We start from the raw sequence: 15,645 nt of genomic DNA on the forward strand, positions 1-15,645 counted from the left end.
CTAATCTATGAAATACATAAATAAATAGTATTTACTCCATATTTAGATGCACTTTTTAAAAACATAAATTTATCTCAAAAGGGAAACTGTATCGCGCCTATAAATAAACAGTATCAACCAAAAATACAAAAAGAAATAAAAATAAATACAAAGACATTCTTGGTTTCTGGCACCAGGCCCCTGTTCTGGCTCCGACCTTACTAGAAGTCATGTGACCTCTTTGGGCCTCAGTTTTCTCCTCTGGAAAATGGAGCTGTTGGGAGTTAATGCATGCCTGGCCCTGAGCCTGGTACAGAGTGGGTGGGAAAGAGATTGCTTGACCTGGCTAAAATTGGTTCTCTGGGCACTAACACTTTCTCTCTGCTTCAGCCTTAGCTTTCGCCTTCTGATCTTCAGGGAAAAGGAGGCTTTAGGAAGACTGGGGCTTAGATGCTGAGGAAGTCAGGGCTTCCGGGAACTCACAGTCCTCATCTTCAAATTTCTGACTGGCTGCTGTGGCTTAGAGGCACAAATTGTTCCAGGCAGCCGCAAGGGCCACTAAGACCTTCCTGTTAGGAATCAGTGATCTCTCTGTTGCTGGAGACATTCAAACAGAGCGTGTCGACTTCTCACCACGAAGTTGTCCACAGAATTCAGTGCTTAGAGGAAAGGGAATGGTGATTCCATCAGGACTGGTTCCCTGGGAGCAGGAGCGGGGCCAGGAGCACCCAGCATCTGCCTTGGCTCCCATCTCTCCAGGATTTTGGTGTTTGATCTGTACTTTTCAAGCACTGCATCATAAGACTCTTGCACCAGCGAGAGGCCAGGAGAGACGGTGTGTGTCTGCTAAAGAGGGCTAGGCTGGTCCACATAGGTCAAGTGACTTGGCCAAGGTCACCAGAGGGGAGTTTGGAACCTGAGCTGTCTGACTCCACTGCCTGGGAAGGACCTGCCCCTTCTCTGGCATCCAGGAGGCATGTCCTGGGGCTCTGGCTGGGACATAGCGGGATCCCTGCCTGGGCCCTTTACTTCTCTAAGAAGAGAAAAAGAGGGTGTCTAGGGGGTGGTTTCCCTCCAGATGTCACCCCTCCGAGGTCCCCTTCTGCTTCTTCTTGCGGTAGCCAGGAAGGCAGCCCACGGGTAGGGAAGTGGGGGTGGAGGTGGAGAGTCAGAGGTGCACGTGGACAGAGACAGAGAGACAGGGACACGTGGGCAGAGACGGTTAAAAACAGAGACCTAGAGAAAGCCAGATAGGTAGACACACAGTGACAGACGCCAGAGGGGAAGGAAGACAAAGACGGACAGGTGGAGACAAAGACTCCCAAGAGACGCAGAAGGAAGATGCCGAAGGTAAAGACAAACAGAAGACGCGCACAGCTAGCCGGTCAGAGCCCGGGCTCGCGGAGAGGGGAAGGGCTAAGCCGGGGCAGCCCGGAGGCAGAGAGCCCGAGAGCGCTGGGCGCGCGAGGGACGCCAGGGCCGAGCCACCCTGGCCCGTCCCTAGTTCCGTCCCGGCAGGTGGCGCCCTGGCCTCGTGGCGCGACCCGCCCGAGGGACGCGGGGCTCAGGCCGGGGGCGGGGCCGGCTGGGGAGGGGTTGGGGCCGGGGGCGGGGGAGGGGCGGGCTGCCCCGGCCCGGCTCTGGCCCCGCGGCCGCCTTTATAAGCCGGCGGGGGAGGTGGCGCGGGCCACGTTGCGCTCCCGCCACTCCGCGCCCGCGTTCCCGGCTCCGCGCTGCCACGCGCTTGTGCCTGGACGGACCCTCGCCAGTGCTCTGCGCAGGTAAAGACTCGAGGCTGCCCCCGCCCCGGCTCCCAGGGACCCCCGCGGACGTGCTCGATCCCCGGCCCCTTCTGCATCCTCCGCTGGTCTCGTGGTTGAACTTTAATGGCAGGGCCGGGGTCTCCTGCGCCACGCCGCTCACAGCATCCCAATCGGGACTCCCTGCAATTGATCCTGTCCCTGTCCTCGCGCGCATCCCAAGCTCTCGGCCCGGGCGCTGGGAGGGACGGGAGGTTGGACGTGGCGCCCGCGGAGCCGGCGAGCTCAGGGGACCGCGCTCGGGACCGCCTTGCAGTCCCAGGGTCTCCTACCTCCCGGGCCGCTGCCTGGGACCCCAAGGTCTGGGCACCTGCCCTGGGTGCCCCGTCACTGAGCAGCCCTCCTGGTGCCTCCTTAGCCGTAGCACTAGAGACTTGGGCTGCCAACCCCCAGGTCCCGTGCCTGGCGTCCTCCCAGGCGTAACACGTGACCCGGTGGGGTCTAAAGCAGTTTGGTTTGGGAGGAGGAGAGGGAAGGAGGAGCTTGGAATGGGGGCATGGCGAGAGAGAGAGGACCCCCCGTGGGTGTCTTTTTGAGAGTCGGGTGGGCACTGCAGCTGTGGTGCAAAGCTCTGGAGCCCGCGAAGCCGAAGGAGCCTGTCGCCCGCTTTGGGCTGTGAGAGGTGGACTGCCTAGGGCTGCTTCCCTGCCCAGTCTTGGTAAGAAAGGGTTAAACTCATGGTCACAGTGGAAAGGCCTGACCCAAGGAAAGCCTCCCTCACTCCCTATTGTGCCTTATGACTCTTTTTCAACTCATAATGGGGTTGAAGGCGGGGCCAGTGGGTGGAGGGGAAAAATCCTTGAGATCAAAAGAGGGGGCGATTCTCAGGCCAGGAAGGGCGTTGGACCCTGGGAAAAAGTCGGAGACCCCTCAGGTGGGCCCAGCTGCCCAGGGAGGCAGGGGTTGGCTCCCAGCCTCAGTGTAGATGACTACAACTGTTGATTGAAGGCCTACTGTGCATAGGGGCACCTGCTCTGACATCTCACATGCAATATTTCATTTCACAAATGGGGAAACTGAGGCTTAGAGAATTTAAATAATTGGTGGGGACCAGGGCTTGAATCCACACTTCAAACTCTACAACCCTAGCCTCCTACTCCAGCTCTGCAGCCTAGGAGATGTGGGGCTGGGCCTTAGATTTTTCTCCAGGCTCCTCCCGGCCTCAGCCTGGTCTTCCTCCACTCTCCAGGCCTGCCCTTTCCAACTCTTTTGTTTTGTTTTGTTTTGAGACTGGGTCTCACTCTGTTGCTCAGGCTGGAGTGCAGTGGTGTGATCTCGGCTCACTGCAACCTCCGCCTCTCCGGTTCAAGTGATTCTCCTGCCTCCTGCCTCAGCTTCCCAGATAGCTGGAATTACAGGCACCTGCCACCACGCCCAGATAATATTTGTATTTTTAGTAGAGACAGGTTTTACCGAGCTGGCCAGGATGGTCTTGATCTCTTGACCTTGTGATCCGCCCATCTCAGCCTCCCAAAGTGCTGGGATTACAGGCGTGAGCCACCTTGCCTGGCCACCCTTTCCAACTCTTTAGTCCTCCCCACCTGTGACTGTCCCCACCCCATCCTACCCCAGCCATCCCACTCTCTGTCCCCAAGTATCTTGTTCCTCTGTCACCTTTTTCATTCTTGAATTGAATGCCTGTGAATTCCCTCAGAAGAGGCCCCTGGACACAGCTTCTTAATGTCCCAACTGGTGAAGTCTAGGCTGAGTAATGGTCCCTGTCTGTGTCCGTGGGCCCATTTGTAAAAATGGGTGTATTCCTCTTTGGGGACTATTGTAAGGAATAAAACTGAACCGAGGCCAGAACAAGATGCTCTCTTCATTCAGCAAATACTTAAGCATCCACCATGTGCCAAGCTCTGTTCTAGGTGCCGGGAATGCAGCAGTAAATCAAACAGACAAAGCCCTCTTCTGGAACGGATGTTTGCGTAACAAAATTCTTTCAGGCTTTGAAACTGTCAAAATTCACGGTGTACACTTGAAATCAAGCTGTTCACAAGGAAGGAGACTAAGATGCAATCACCTGTAAATGGATCGGCCAAACATTGGCCTTCACTTTAGCAAAGGCAACCTTGCTGTGGCAGCTGGGATCAGTTTCGTTCCCTCTCTGCGCATCAGTCGACTTCCTCCCATAAGCTGTGGAGATCAATAATGCCTACCAGTGGTGAGGTCTAGAAAGGATGAATGCTTGCAAGGGGTTTAAGCTGGTACCTGTGCTTAAGAAAATCTTGGCTCTCACCAGCTCTTTTCTCAGCAGAAAATGCAATGCCAAGACTGGAGGTTATGTCCCTGCCTCTGAAGCTATCACCTACTTTTTTTTTTTGGAGACAGAGTCTCGCTCTGTAGCCCAGGCTGGAGTGAAGTGGCATGATCTCTGCTCACTGCAACATCTGGCTTCCAGGTCCCAGTTCAAGCAATTCACCTGCCTCAGCCTCCCACATAGCTGAGATTACAGGCATGTGCCACCATGCCCAGCTAATTTTTGTATTTTTAGTAGAGATGGGGGTTTCACCGTGTTGGCCAGGCTGGTCTTGAACTCTTGACCTTGTGATCTGCCTACCTCAGCCTCCCAAAGTGCTGGGACTATAGGCGTGAGCCACTGTGCCTGGCTGTCACCCACTTCTGCCCAGGCCCTTCCCATTCTGTTGGGTAGCACGTGGGGTGGCATGGTGCCCTCTGTGCTCACAGTCATGCCACCTTCTGTCACCATCCTAAACACAGCTTGGGCTGGGAGCACAGAGCTCCATGACATCAGCCCTGGAGCCATCATCTCTGCAGTGCCTCCTGCCCTCTGCCTGTTCTTGTGCATGTCCCAGCTCAGTATCAAACTCAGCCCTGTTCTGTCCTGTGACTTACATGCACATTCCCTGCAAGCCGGATATGATCTTGGAAAGAGGAAGCGAGTTGCCCAAGGGACATAGATGCCACCTGGGGAGCTGGGGCTAGATCCTGCATATCTAGAATTCCAAATCTAGTGATCTCCGTGCTATACCCATCTCTGAGCATGAGACCTTTTAATCCAGGGAGTAGGATCCAGTAGCAGAGCTCGAGTTCTCACCTTGTAATCAGTCTGACTTGGCTTTTTAATATAAAACCAGAGCTCCGAGAGAACATTGCTAGGAGAGTGAGCGAGCTGGGCTGAGAACCAGCACTCAGAAATCTCTGTGTGGCCACAGGAATGCTGACTTGGCCTTCCAGCACCATGTCGTCCTCGTTGGCAGGCTTGAGCTGGGCTTTGCGGTATGTTAGGTTTGCTTTTTTTCTTCTGGAGATGTCCTCACTTTCAGAGGGCAGCTAGGGGCAGTAAGTAGACTGGAGATTCATTCCCAGCACTGCCACGTGACCCTGGACACACCACCTTCCCTTTTGGAGCCTCAGTTTTCTCATCTGCAATATGGGTTAACATTATATACGTTGCGGGGTTGCAAGATCATGAAGGATTTTCCAACCTTGGCTGAACCAGTGTTGATTGTTATTAAGACATTCATATTTCCTGTGGAGCAATTTCAGAAGCAGTTAACTTTATCACTAGCAGGTGAGCCTGAGGGCCCAAGGAGGAAAGTCCATGTTTAGGTTACAAAAGTCTACACAGCAGGGAGAACACTGGTTTGGGGGCCAGCATCTTGGATGCCAGTTGCCAGCTGTGTGACCTGAGGCAAGTCACTTTCCCTCTCTGAGTGTCAAGCTCATTGGAGTCCCTCGACATCATGATGTGATGCTCAGTGTCCAATGAACAGAAATAGTCTCCATATTTCTCTGCCTCCTTGTACCAGCCTCCAAACCCCCGCCAACACTTCGTTAACTACTCCCAGAAAAACTCCACGTTTAAAGTTTTCCATGCTTAAATTCTCAACCTCACTGTAGCATGAAGTCAGTTGTTTGCATTGAATTTGACTTCTCAAATTAAGGGGTAAAATTTGAGATGAGGGTAGGGGGTTAGGGAGGGGATGAGGACGAAGTTAAACCAGATGTGTTTTTGTTTAATTGTAGGATGGTGGTTAAGCTGCTCAAGTATTACCATCGTTCTTTCTAAATTCCAGTAACCAGGAGTCAGGTTTCACAAAAAATTGTAGTGTTCTTTCCTGGCTGGTGTGGACTCGCCCTCTCTATTCTTCTTATTATTATTACTATTTTATATTCATCTGAGGCCACAAAGTGCTGGCCAGAGAGGAGACCTCATAGATGCCCAGGATGTCAGTTGGAAGACCTTTAGAAGCTGGCTTCGTCAACTGGGCTCTTTGCAGACCAGGGAGACTGAGGCCCAGAGAGGAAGAGGCTTGCCCAGGCTCACACAGCTGCTCAGGGCAGAGTGGACTGGGAATTCCATCTCCTGGCTCTAAGGTACATGATCTTTCTAAAGGCGACCACTCTCCTGAGTTTGGTGTGTTTCATTTCCACAGTATATTCTTAGCGTATCTGTTTTTTGAAAGCATTGTTTGAGGGAGGCTGCAGATGGTGTGAGTGGGTGGAGAAAGATGTTGAGCTCAGGAGAGCAGAGTTTAAGTCCTTGAACTACCTCTGTGACCTTGGGCAAGTGTCTTCTCTGCTTGGGAAGTGTTCCCTCTCTGAGTGTCAGATTCTAAGCTATCTGAGGAGTAGGAGTGGAGAGATGAGACTTCCCTAAGACTTGGAATGGGTCTCATTTATTCAACTGGTCCTCAAATATTGATAGCCTACTGTGTGCTGGGTTATGGGAGGTCTGTCACAAACTGCCTTTCCCAAGGCTGCAGGGGGTGGGGGACTGTTGACTTTTGCAGTGATTAAACAACTTCAATTTAGTTGCTGGTAAACCAGGCAATTTCATTTTACATAAAAATAAGGGTTTCTGGCTTCTCTGGAAAGATCAGAAGATGTGGCCATATGGGGCTATGTGCCTGCCTGGCTACAGTGGCTGGAGCTGATTAGCGGCTGCTCCATCCACTTTACCACAGTCTCCACCACACCCCACTGCCTCACACCAGCCCACTTGCCTCCCTGACATTACCTGCCTGCCTTCTGAGCTTGAGGTTTCTGGGCTAGATGCTGGGAGGCCATGTAAGAGAGGCTCATTCCATTTGAATGTCTGTATAGGGCTCGGGCCAGCCCTCAGGGGGCTCAGGGTGAGAATATGGGACACGTGGACACCAGCCCCTCCTCCATAGCCTGGCAGCATCTGCAAAACATGTCAGCTAGGTGGAGGAGCTTTCTTCCTGCTTCAGTAGTCCTCAGGAAGAGTCTGACGGCTCTGGAGGTTCGGGGGAGATAGAGCATTCGCCTGTCAAGGCTCAGTGAGTGGAGCCCAGGGTCTAGCTGGGGTCAGGCATCCCTGGGTGTTCCATTCTAAAGATGGCACAGCCACTGCAGGGAAGACACACCCTTGACATCTGCCACCTCACCCAGTGCTCCCCAAAAGCCCTGTGCATTGGAGCGTGCCCACTTCCCAGAGACAAAACGTGATCTTGCACTCTGAACCCTCTCTGTTCTACCCCCTTGCTGGGAGCCAGGGCCAGGCGATGTCAGGCAGGTACCGTGGTGGCGGCTGTAGCCTGCATCTCAGAATTGCCATGTCTGAGCTGGAGGGCTGCATGGGAGGCTGTGATGGGGGCTCTGGAGGCAGCTGCTGTGATGTGAGATTCTGGGTCTCTACGAATCAACTGCTCTAGGGGTTATGAGATGGACAGGGCGACTGATTGATCGTTGATTGCTGATAGTAACCTCACGGCCCTGGTCTTTACACCTGCAGACCAGTTCAGAAATGTGCCCTGTGTGGGAAGTGGCATTTTGTGAGCACTATTGGGTGCCAGTGTGAGCACTTTCAAACATTACCTTTGATACTCATCTACCCTCTGGTATTTTGCAATTAAGGAGACCGAGGCTCAGAGGGCAGACACCTTAGGATCACCCCTCCCCTAGGTCTCTGTCTCTCTGCTTTGACCCAGGGAAGGGAGGGGAGGACAGGCTGAAAGGCCATTTCTGGGAATAAGGTGTTGGAGACCCTGTAGTGAGGCCCTGACCCTCCAGACTTTCTGAGCCACCCCTCCTCCTCTGCGCCAGCTTGGTTCAGAGCTGCTTCCCCATCCTCCCAGAGTTTGTCACTCAGGTGCATGAACTTCACCGGGCCAGGTCTGCACGCTGCTGGGCAGAGCTCAGCAAATATTTTATGTTCTTTAAAAAAGCGTTTAGGTGGCCAAAGCAAATTGCTTTGCCTGGAAAAACCAGAAGTGCAATCTTTATTTTTGTAGAGATGGTGTCCTGCTGTGTTGCCCAGCCTGTGTTCAAGAAGTCTACCTCCCAAAGGGCTGGGATTACAGGCGTGAGTGCCCATAAGTGCACCCTTTAAAAAGATCTACCAAGTGACTTTTTTTCTGAGACTGAGTCTCACTCTATCCCCCAGGCTGGAGTGCAGTGGTGCAATCTTAGCTCACTACAGCCTCCGCCTCCTGAGTTCCAGAGATTCTCATGCCTAAGCCTCCTGAGTAGCTGGAACTATAGGCACATGACACCACACCCAGCTCATTTTTGTATTTTTAGTAGAAACGTGGTTCTGCCATGTTGGCCAGGCTGGTCTCGAACTCCTGACCTCAGGTAATCTACCCACCTTGGCCACCCAAAGTGCTGGGATTACAGGTGTGAGACACCACACCCGGCCCCAGTGACTTTTTGTTGGGTCAGTCTCTTGCCTTCTCTAGTGCACTTTACTAGGTCAGTAAAACCACAGGTGAGTACTCTCTTAGTTCTCCAGCTGAGGTTCTCAGGCCTCCTGCTGCCACAAGTGTCTCCGGCTTGTTTTTATTGTTGTTGTTGGAGACAGGGTCTAGTGGTTCTGTTGCCCAGGCTGGAGTGCAGTGGCACGATCACAGCTCATTACAGTGCAGCTTTGACTGCCCGTAGTCAAGCAATCCTCCCACCTCAACCTCCCGAGTAGCTGGGACCACAGGTGTTTGCCACCATACCTGGCTAATTTTTGTATTACTTGTAGGCTGTGGTGTTGCTATGTTGCCCAGGCTGTGCTCAAACTCCTGGGCTCGAGTGATCCTCCTGCCGTGACCTCCCAAAGTGCTGGGATTATGGGTGTGAGCCACTGCATCTGGCCAGCCTGGCCTTTTGGAGGACCTCATCCCCCCTCCCCCTGTCTTACCTGTCTCAGCATACAGGAGTTACTAACTTACCTGTCTGCTGCCGTTCTGGTTAGAAAGTGTCTCATCTGAGACCACGTCAGCTGCCATTCTGGTTAGAAGGTATGTCATCTGCAGCCCATTTCCCCTCCTCCACTCCTTCTGAGCCCTAATATAACTGCTGTTCTTTCTCTGCCTCATTCTGCTGGCCCCTGCCATGCCACTGCTAACTAAAAGTCCATAGACCGTAAGTCCCGACATGCATGTACTAGGCATGGTGCTCAGTGCCTCGCCTGTGATTACTCATTTGGTCCTACAGCAGCGCTGGGTGGCAGGTGCTATTATCCCCACATTACAGATGAGGAAACAGGCACAAACGCCCCTCGATGGGAAGTGAGAAATAGACATGTTTGTTCCCCACCATTACCCAACCATCCACTCAAGGCTGCTGCTTTCTCCATGATGTGAATGACATAGCCCATCTTCCTGGAAGAGTCAGTTCCCTATTTATCTTAAAACCATCAAATACAGAAATTCATGTTCTAGGTCAGTTAGCCTATCAAGATACCAGAGATAAACAGGGTTCCTATCAACAGCTTGTCCAAGCCCTTAATCACCTGAGTGATTTTTTTGTGTGTGTGAAAATGCTGTTTTTTTTTTTTTTTTTTTTTTTCTGACTTGACCTAATCCTTATACAGATACTGCTTGATTCACCAAAGGGTTCTGTCCTGGAATTGTAAGTTGAAAAATATCGTTAAGTGGAAAATGGATGTAACACCTAACCTGTCGAACATGGTAGCTTAGCCTAGCTTACCCTAAATGTGCTCAGAACAGTTACATTAGCCTGTTGTTGGGCAAAATCATCTAACACAAAGCCTATTTCATAATAAGGTGTTGATTATTTCATGTCAATTTCTTGGCTATACTATATTGAATGTGAAGAACAGAATGGCTGGCTGGATACTTGAGGTGTGGTTTCCATTGAACACTATAGCTTTTGCATCATCGTAAAGCAAAAAAACTTTTTTTTTTTTTTTTTGAGACAGAGTCTTGCTATTGTTGCCCAGGCTGGAGTGCAATGGCATGTTCTTGGCTCACCGCAACCTCTGCCTCCCATATTCAAGTGATTCTCCTGCCTCAGCTTCCCAAGTAGCTGGGATTACAGGCATGTGCCACCACGTCTGGCTAATTTTTGTATTTTTAGTGGAGACGGGGTTTCTTCCTGTTGGTCAGGCTGGTCTTGAACTCCCGACCTCAGGTGATCCACCCGCCTTAACCTTCCAAAGTGCTGGGATTATGGGCATGAGCAACCACCCTGGCCAGCAAAAAAGTCTTAAGTTGGAGACAGTCTGTAATGAACATTTAAGGGCTTACTCGGTGTCGGAAACTGAGCTAATCACTTTGAATGACTCTATTGGATTTAACTTGTTAGTCTCTCCATTTTGCAAATGAGGAAACGGAAGCTCAGAGAAGTTGAGGAATGTTCTCAAGGTTTGGAAAGTGCAGGTGAGACATAATCCAGGGCTCAGCACTCCTGCCCAATCAGATTGGCATCTGAATTCAAACTTGTATGTTTGGAGACAAGCTCTCAGGGCAACTTGTGGTACACACATGCATTTTTCAGTGGGTGTTCGAAAATGACTTGGGGTTAGGAGGCCCCAGGGGGAGGAGACAGAACATAGACATACCGGGTGGGGCAGCAGCGTCTGTTCTCCCAGACAATGGATCTTAGCCTGTTCACCCCCTCATAGGAAATCAAAAGCCTAGAAGGAAGCATCCTGAGAAACCCACAGGGGCCTGGGTTTGAATCCCAGCCCTGCCATTTCAAGCTGTGACCTTTGGCAAGTCGCTTTCCCTCTCTTAGCTTCTGGCTACCCTGCCCACCAAGCATGGTTTATTTGAATGAGACAAGGCCTTAGGATTTTCCGGTTTGTGGATGGCGAATGGCCAGCATGCCTTCTGCCCCTCCCCTGCCCTGCACCCGCATCAGACATCACTAGTCAACCACTGCTCGCTTTCCTTCCCAGGTTCCTTCTAAATACAGTGTTCCAGGCAGCCATTAGCAACTAATATGGAGTTGGTGTACAAGATAAAAGGACATCCCAGAACCAGATTAGATTTGGTCATTTTGTGGGTGGAGGTAGGGAAGGGACAGGACAAGGTGGCACCCAGTTCAGTGTCACAGCACTCTTTGGTCTTCTTTTCCTTATCTGGGAAAGCAGAAAGAATTAAGCTAGACTGTACCAGGACCCGCCCCAGGTGTGGGGTGGGAACCTTTATTTTATTTTATTTTATTTTCGATACAGAGTCTTGCTCTGTCACCTGCCCAGGCTGGAGTGCAGTGAGTGCGATCTTGGCTCACCTGCAACCTCCGCCTCTCAGGTTCAAGTGACTCTCCTGCCTCAGCCTCCTGAGCAGCTGGGACTACAGGCGCGCACCACCACACCCAGCTAATTTTTGTATTTTTAGTAGAAACGGGGTTTCACCATGTTGGCCAGGATGGTCTCGATCTTTTGACCTCATGATCTGCCCTCCTCAGCCTCCCAAAGTGCTGGGATTACAGGCGTGCACCACTGTGCTGGGCCGGTGGGAACCTTTTATGAGGCGCACAGCTGCGCCCAGTTCAGTCCCAAGGGAGAGGCAGGTGTCTGGGCCTGATCACTGCCGAAGCTTAAAGTAAGAGGGACGAGAAAGAGGCCAGTTTCAGATCCTCCTGGGAAGTTCGGCCTGCCCCTCCCCACCCTTTGTAATAAAATCCTTAGTAGTAATAAGAGTTCTCAGCATTGACGGACTATTTGTTACGCCCCAAGCCGCTCTGTGAGGTGCTTTGTACACATTTACACATTTAATCCCTATACCAGCCCATTTTTCAAGTGAGGAAATGACTCACAGTAATTTGCCTGGGTTTGCCTAGCTGGTAAGTGTCTGAGCTAGGATTTGAATTCACATCTGTGGAACCCTGAATAAGTAACTCTTACTACTACTATGGATATTGTTACAAAGGACAGGGAGGGGCAGGCCTAACTCTTTCCAGGAGGACCTGAAACCAGCCTCTTTCTCGTCACTCTTTCTTTAAACCTAGACAGTGATCAGGCCCAGAAACCTGGCTCTCCCTGGGGACTGAACATGGGCACAGCTGTGTGCCTCATAGAAGGTTCTTACCCCACACCTGGGGCAGGCCCTGGTGCAGTCTAGCATAGCGCTTCCTGCTTTCCTCCACCGCAGGCTCAGTGTGGAGCCTGAAGGCGCTGCATCTTTCTCTCGGCTTACCATGATCATTTCCCATTCATGAGCATGACACTCCTTTACCTGTGGAAAGTGCAAAGTAGAAAATTGAGGCTTAGAGGCTGGACGCAGTGGCTGCTGCCTGTAATCACAGCACTTTGGGAGGCCTTGGTGGGCAGATCACTTAAGGTCAGGAGTTCAAGACCAGCCTGGCCAACACGATGAAACCCCATCCCTACTAAGAATACAAAAATTAGCTGGGTGTCGTGGTGCATGCCTGTAACCCCAGCTACTTGGGAGGCTGAGGCATGAGAATCACTTGAATCTAGGAGGTGGAGATTGCAGTGAGCCGAGATCGTGCCACTGCGCTCCAACTTAGGTGACAGAACAAGACTCCATTTCACACATACACAAAAGAAAATTGAGGCTCAGGGAGAGAGGGTGGTGGGCCCGGGATCACACGCGAATAAATGGTAAACTCTGCAACAAGGAATTAGGTGCCTTACCTGTTCGCTAGGTCTTGCTGAACAAACTGCCTAGGGGAACCTGAGGTTAGTGCTGGGGACGCAGGAGTGTTGGCCCAGCAGAGGTGGGGGTTGTGCCTGCCCCCCACATCCAACCCAGACACACTCTATCCTATTTTAGTCAGCCATTGACTTTGGACCAGCCACTGTAACACTCACAATCTCAGTTTCCAGGCACTTCTTATATTTTACAGGGTTTTTTTTTTTTTTTGAGACAAGGTCTTGCTGCAGTGCCAGGCTGCAGTGCAGTGGCACAATCATAGCTCACTGCAGCCTCGACTTCCTGGGCTCAAGTGATCCTTCTGCCTCAGCCTCCCGAGTAGCTGGGACTGCAGGCTTGTGCCATCATGCCCAGCTAATTTTTTTATTTTTTATTTTGTGAGATGAGGGCTTGCTTATGTTGATGAAGCTGGTCTTGAACTCCTGGGCTCAGGCAATCCTCCCATCTCAGCTTCCCAAAAATGTTGGGATTAACAGGTGGTGAGCCACCGTGCTTGGCATATTTTTCAGTTTTTTTTTTTTTTTTTTTTTGAGACGGAGTTTCGCTCTTGTTACCCAGGCTGGAGTGCAATGGCGCGATCTCGGCTCACCGCAACCTCCACCTCCTGGGTTCAGGCAATTCTCCTGCCTCAGCCTCCTGAGGAGCTGGGATTACAGGCACGTGCCACCATGCCCAGCTAATTTTTTGTATTTTTAGTAGAGACGGGGGTTTCACCATGTTGACCAGGATGGTCTCGATCTCTTGACCTCGTGATCCACCCGCCTCGGCCTCCCAAAGTGCTGGGATTACAGGCTTGAGCCACCGCGCCCGGCTATTTTTCAGTTTTTAAAACCACTTTTTATTCACGAACTTACCGAACCATCAAAGTAACCCAATAAAGTATTAATGTCATTTTGCAGAGTGGGACACTGAGGCTCAGGGAGGCAAGCAACTTGCCTGAGGTCAAATTGATGGTAAAACCAGGCCTCAAACTCAGGTCCAGATCCCAGGCTGAAGGTCTTTCTCCAGATCTGTCCCCAGCCTCTCTCATCTTTGCTTTTGTACCTGCCATCCCTCCCCTGCAGCGACCTCTCCCTGCTTATATTGCCAGTTGGCATCTTGGCTGTTTTTCTAGAGCTTCCTTGGAAATCTTGAACGCTTTGTAATCTGATTATCTGCATAGCGTCTGGCTCTGAGTCTCAGTTCCTGGCAGGCAGGAACCCCATCTGAGTTACTCATGAATTCCCGTGCTTAACAAGATGCCTGCATTCAGCAAGCATTTAATAACTTTTTTTTTTTTTGAGGGTCTGTTTTGTAGCCCAGGCTGTAGTGCAATGGTGCGATCTCGGCTCACTGCAGCCTCCGCCTCCCGGGTTCAACCGATTCTGCTTCAGCTTCCCGAGTAGCTGGGATTACAGGCATCTGCCACCACACCTGGCTAATTTTTGTATTTTTAGTAGAGATGGGTTTTACCATGTTGGCCAGGCTGGCCTCAAACCCCTGACTTCAGGTGATCCACCCGCCTTGGCCTCCCAAAGTGCTGGGATTACAGGTATGAGCCACCGTGCCCAGCCCATTTAATGACTTGAGTTCATGAAAGGCTGCCCCACCTGGCAAGGGTTTCCACAGCTGGCCTGGCTTGGTTACCATGGGGAAGCCGGGGAGGGATGTCCCACTGGGTGTGACACCTGAGCCACTCCAGGCAAAGCCTGGCCACCCTCCCCAGACCTTCACTGGTGTCCTTCCACCAATGACACCAGCTCCTAAATGGTTAGTGATTGGCAGCAGGACAAGTCAGTGTCCCTGGGTGGCAGTATTCCTGTTGGCAGTTCAGGCCTTTACTCATACTCAGGTATGAGGTGCCCAGTGTCATACTTCTCGCCAATGCCTTTGTCCATTTTGTTCACAGATGTACCCCCAGTCCCAAACAGCCCTAATTTCTTTAATAATAATGATAGGCATAGCTGTAATTTGCTGAATCTGCATGCACCATGCTTCCTGGTGCATAGTAGGCACTTAATACGTATTTGTTGAATGAATGAATACTTGCAGTGAGGAGCATCTCATAGGGACTAAGAGTTGTATGACCTTGCCTGACCTCTGTGCCTCAGTTTTCCTCATGTGTCGACTCCATGAGAGGTACTCAGAGGAGTAACCAATATATATATATTGATATATGTTTAAGTTTTAAGTATGTCATGAACCAGGCTGTGTTCTAGGCACCTCACATGTATTTATTCATGTATCATTGCAACTGAGGCTCACAGAGATTAAGGTCACATCCTCTAGGTCACCCAGTTAGTGTCACATGCAAATATTTTAATATCTCCCAGGACATGTGTGTTCCAAATAACATAATATGGGAACCGCTTCCCCTACCAGCCTCTTCCCATAACGTAGACCTCATGCCCCAGATCCTAGAGTCAGAACAAATGGGAACAATAGTAGGTGAGTCAAGCGGTCATGTCATCCCCTAATATAAAATGCCTTGTCCAGTGTTGGATACGCAGTAGGTCTTATGATCACCATCTGTGGGACAGGCACCAATCATGGTTTGTGTAGAAGCTGGCACAAGGGAGCCCCAAATCTGCTATAGGAAACTGGGTGGGGGAGGCTTTAGAGAAGAAATGACAGCGGTCATGAATCATTGTAATGATAACAGCTCATATTAACTGAGCGGCAGACACTGTTCAAGCATGTCAGATGTGTTAACCATTTAATCCTCATATCAGCCCTAGGAGGTAGATATCATTGTCCCCACTCATGGCTGGGAAGCCAGGCTCAGAAATAAACTCATCTGGGCTGGGCGTGGTGGCTCATACCTATAATTCCAACACTTTGAGAGGCCGAGGCGGGTGGATGACCTGAGGTCAAGAGTTCAAGACCAGCGTGACCAACATGATGAAACCCTGTCTCTACTGAAAATACAAAAAATTAGCTGGGTGTGGTGTGGTGGCAGGTGCCTGTAATCCCAGGTCCTCAGGAGACTGAGACAGGAGAATTGCTTGAATGCAGGAGGTTGC

At 51.1% G+C, this 15,645-nt stretch overlaps 1 protein-coding gene across 4 annotated transcripts in view; it reads left to right on the top strand.

The window, feature by feature from the left end:
* The first annotated feature begins 1,230 nt into the window (after nt 1–1,230).
* The window catches only part of ALPL (alkaline phosphatase, biomineralization associated), a 72,154-nt gene continuing 57,739 nt past the window's right edge, over nt 1,231–15,645 (top strand). For 2 of the 4 annotated variants that reach the window (XM_032300685.1, XM_032300692.1), the window contains exon 1: nt 1,601–1,760. The gene's annotated coding sequence lies outside the window, so the exon portion shown is untranslated. Of the gene's footprint in view, nt 1,330–1,600; nt 1,761–15,645 lie in introns of those variants that run through there. The other 2 variants (XM_032300689.1, XM_032300687.1) reach the window with 2 other exon arrangements.

This window comes from Sapajus apella, unplaced genomic scaffold (genome assembly GCF_009761245.1).
Source record: "Sapajus apella isolate SASKATOON/1434 unplaced genomic scaffold, GSC_monkey_1.0 scaffold43, whole genome shotgun sequence".
In the NCBI taxonomy this organism is placed as follows: Eukaryota; Metazoa; Chordata; class Mammalia; order Primates; family Cebidae; genus Sapajus; species Sapajus apella.